Below are 4,620 nucleotides of genomic sequence, written 5' to 3'. Positions count from 1 at the left end.
GGGCAGAAAAAGTCCATGAGACTCTGATCTCCAAGGAACCACCAGACAACCCGAAGTGGTGCCCTATATATGGCTCAAAGTGGTAGAGCACCAGCCTTGAGAAAAAGAGCTCAGGCACAGCGCCCAGGCCCCGAGTTCAAGACCCACGACCGACCAACCAGAAAAAAATAAAAATAAAAAATGGATCTTGAACAGCCCCATGGTAAGTGTGCTAGGAAAACGACAGGGCCGTGGGTGAAGGCCTGATCCCTGGAAACTCTCAGAGTTGTTAGGGTTCAGATGGGGGGGGGCTCAGATCATAGCTTCTGGACATGGATTCTTCTTAGCAAAGTTTGGGGCGGTGGCAGGGGTGAAAACTGAGGCCGAGAGGAGAACGATGAAAGATGGCAGAGCGCAAACAGAATGCCCAGCAGATAGATATTCAGGGGAATTTCTAAGGGTGAGCTGTAATTCCTGCACCTGTCAGCGTAGACACAAGTGCATTAATTCAGTAAGGGGGTGGGGCGAGAGGTTCATGAGGGAATTTACAATGATGTTGCCCATCTCTGAAATATTTTAAAAAAGAGTTTCTTCCTTGCTGACAGCATATTGAAGGTGATCATTTTAGCATGTGTGATTTGAATATATTTAAATGTTAATTTTTTTGGAGGGGTTAGTGATTAAATTCACTTGGAACGTGGATTTCTTTTTAAATTAACATAAAAGGGGGGTGCTGGGAAGGTGGCTCAGTGGTAGAGCGCTTGCCTTGCATGCATGAGGCCCTGGGTTCGATTCCCCAGAACTCCTGCAGAAAAAGCCAGAAGTGGTGCTGTGGCTCAAGTGCTAGAGCGCTAGCCTTGAGCCAAAGAAGCTCAGGGACAGCGCCCAGGCCCAGAGTTCAAGCCCAGGACCGGCACCAAAAAGAAAAGTTAAACAAGAAATCAGTATTAGTGGTGCTTTCAAAAATCAGGCAATTTCCTTAGAGTTGGTTGGAGCAATTCTCCCGAGGAGTAACGAGACAAACCAACACCGAACATGTCCCAACGCGTGGATGCTAATTAATGTTCATTGAAGGGTAAGGGGAATCTCGCAGTCCAGCGGCTGATGGAGTGAGATTGGGTGGAGAAGAATATTCCAGAAGAGATAACTTCAGGGGAAAAGAAAAGCAAACAGGGCATCATTAATCACCGTTTAAAGTATTGAGGTCTCTGTACATCCAGTAGAATTTCAGTGCAGAGGTAGAAATGGCTTTTTCTGGTCTTTAGGCTTCGGTTCTGACACTCAAGCAACCAGCTACGTAGGTAAGGGATTGGGTTCAACTCCTAGTGTGTGTGTGTGTGTGTGTGTGTGTGTGTGTGTGTCCTGAGGCTTGAACTCAGGGCCTGGGCGCTGTCCCTGAGCTCTTTCACTCAAGGCTGGCGCTCTACCACTTTGAACTATATATATGGTGCCATTTCTGGTTTTCTGGTGGTTCATTGGAGATCAGAGTCTCAAGGACTTTCCTGCCCAAGGCTGGCCTTGAACCACGATCCTCCCGATCGCAGGCCTTGTGAGTAGCTAGGATGACAGGCGTGAGCCACCCGTGCCTGGCTGAGTCCGTTTATTACTGTGAAGAAATGCACACACAACTGGACAAGCTCTGTTAGCATCAGGCAAGTCTCTGATTCCGTCGAGCCAGGCCTCAGGCCTGTCATCCCAGCCACCCAGGAGGCTGACGTCTGGGGGATCGTGGTTCGAGGCCAGCCTGGGACAGCCACACACGCAGATCTCTGTATCTCCAACGAGTCAGGGAAAAGCTGCCAGCACAGGTGTGGCTCAAGTGGTAGAGCACTAGCCTTGAGGGAAGAGAGTTCAAGTCCCAGGACTGGCACAGGCCGCAGCAAACGAACAAACCCGCCAGGCCTGTGGACGCCGGGCAGGCCCGCGCACGTTTGCCTTTTATGGCCTTGTTCAAGTTTGTCCCGCCCCCCTGCACACCTCCATCCAATCCAGAGCTCCTTCCCATACTGGTGTGGAGCGGGGGAAGTCCAACCACAGGCAACCGACCGGGTGAAGGAACCAATCACAAGGCTCCCCACAAGTGCGTGTCTACCTTCTCAACCAATCAGAAGCCTCCTGGATGGAGGAACCAATCACAAGGCTCCCCACAAGTGTGTGTCTACCTTCTCAACCAATCAGCAGCCTCCGAGGTGCAGGAACCAATCACAAGGCTCCCCACAAGCATAAGCCTGCCTTCTTAACCAATCAGCAGCCTCCGAGGTGCAGGAACCAATCACAAGCCGCTCGCTGGTGGCTCACTCCTGTAATTCTAGCGACTCAGGAGGCAATCACAGGGAACCTTCCAGGAGAAGGAACCAATCACAAGGCTGCCTACAAGTGCACGTCTACCTTCTCAACCAATCAGAAGCCTCTGAGGTGGAGGCACCAATCACAAGACTCCTCACAAGGGCATGTCCCAAAAGCGGGCTTTCTCAGCCAATCAGAAAACGTCTGCATAGAGGAACCAATCACAAGGCTCCCCACCTGTGCACGGCAGCCTTCTAGACCAATAGGGAACAAGGAGCACGCCCTTAGGGGGAGGAGCCACGGTCCTTTATATAGCCGGCCCTGGCTCGGTTCTGGGACTCCCGCCTTGCACGGGGGGAGTCTGCGTCTTCCTTTCGTCCGCTGTTCCTTCTCTCTCTACTTTTGTTGGGTTTTTAATTATTTTTATTCTTATTTATTCGTTTTGGTCGGTCCTGGGGCCTGAACTCTGGGCCTGGGCGCTGTCCCTCAGCTCTTCAGCTCAAGGCCAGCGCTCTACCACTTGAGCCACAGCGCCACTTACAGCTTTTTCTGCTTATGTGGTGCTGGGGAATCGAACCCAGGGCCTCAGGCATGCGAGGCAAGCGCTCTACCACTGAGCCACCTTCTTCATCTAAACGCTTCGCGGCCTTTGCATTCTGCCATCCACAGAGAAAACAAACCCCCAAGTCTGGATGGGGCCCAGTGTGTGTGTGGGGGGGTCCGGGCCCTGGGGGAGGGTGTCTGTCTGTCCTGTGGGGGGAGGGTGGCCTCGGCTGTCCCGGGGTGGGGTGTGTGTCCCCCCCCATTGTGCTGAGGGTCGGGGTCACCCTAGGTCAGCCAGGCCCTGGCGGGGCTCATGCCTGTCCATCCCGGCGGCTCAGGGAGGCTGAGATCCGGGGGATCGCGGTCGGGAGAAGTGGGGACGGGGATCGGGGGGGTCAGTGCCCCCCTTGAATTAACTCGGGGGCCAGGGCCCCGGCCTGAGTCCGAAGCCCACGAGGACAGGCGCACGACAGCGCTATTGTATCACTGTGTCATTGTCATCACGCGTGGCCGATCGCTGTTGGAGGAATGCGTGTCCCCTTCCCAGTCCGCGGGCTGGGATCGCGGTCATGGGTCTGGTGTGGTCGCGGCCTGCTGGGGTGCCCTCCTCTCCTCGCCCCGTCCCGACGCCTCTCTGAAATCCGTGTTGCTTTTTCCCTTCTCTTTCCCTGCTTCTTTTTTTTACACCCCGGCCGGACGCGGGGGCCCCGGCGACCTCCCCTTCGCCGCACTTTCATGTTCAAAGCGCCCCGCAGCCATGGAAGGCCTCCAGCCCTGGGGAGAGCGCGGCCCGGCCGCGCACGCATGCGCACTGCCGCCGCCGCCGCCGCCGCCGCCGCCGCCGCCGCCTCCCCCGCCCGCCCCCCTTCGCCGGCACTGCGCCTGCGCGCTGCCGCCGGGCGCCTCCCACGCCGCCCTGCGCCTGCGCGCTGCCGCTCGGCGCCTCCCACGCCGGCCTGCGCCTGCGCGCGGCCGCCGGGCGCCTCCCACGCCGGCCTGCGCCTGCGCGCTGCCGCTCGGCGCCTCCCACGCCGGCCTGCGCCTGCGCGCTGCCGCCGGGCGCCTCCCACGCCGCCCTGCGCCTGCGCGCTGCCGCCGGGCGCCTCCCACGCCGCCCTGCGCCTGCGCACTGGCCAAGGCGGGGGCCCAAGGGCTGGAAGAGGATGGAGGAATGGAGTGTGGTGGAATGCAAGGGGGGGGAGGGGAGGGGGGGAGGGGAGGGGGGAGGGGGGTATGGGGGAGGGAACCCTGCTGAAACTTTGATTCCCTTCCATAAATATCTAAAGAACAATCACAAGGATTCCTATACTTATCTGTAAATTAGATAGATAGATGGATAGATAGATAGACAGACAGACAGACAGACAGATAGATAGACAGATTCTGTGTAACTCCCTAGGTCCTATCTGCATATGCGTTTTATATGTTCTACCATATAATGGAAACAATCTCACGTAAGTTATTTCGTAATGTATAAATAATAGTTTATGTATTACATACTATATTCAAAATTACATTGTCTATCACCTATGTACATTTCTATATTATAGGTAATACAGTAATGTGGACACAAAGATGTGTTATAATATAACATGTTATATATTTATATATCTATGCGTATAATATGTATTAGATGTATCATAATATATGTATCATAATATAACATGTTATTTATATATCTATACATATAAACATAAAATATATTGATATAGTTATATATGCTATATATATATAATATATAGCATATATAACATATGTGTGCATAATTATATACTTGGATACCATATATTTACACATAAATACATGATATAT

At 53.7% G+C, this 4,620-nt stretch overlaps 1 non-coding gene across 1 annotated transcript; it reads left to right on the top strand.

Moving 5' to 3' along the window:
- Positions 1-711: 711 nt before the first annotated feature.
- Positions 712-789, top strand: Trnaa-ugc. Its single transcript has one exon. It is a non-coding gene; the product is annotated as a tRNA-Ala (tRNA).
- The last annotated feature ends 3,831 nt before the right edge of the window (positions 790-4,620 follow it).

Source organism: Dipodomys spectabilis, unplaced genomic scaffold (assembly GCF_019054845.1).
Source record: "Dipodomys spectabilis isolate Male_0828 unplaced genomic scaffold, ASM1905484v1 ptg000251l, whole genome shotgun sequence".
NCBI lineage: Eukaryota > Metazoa > Chordata > Mammalia > Rodentia > Heteromyidae > Dipodomys > Dipodomys spectabilis.
This window is presented reverse-complemented; position numbering and strand designations above follow the sequence as displayed.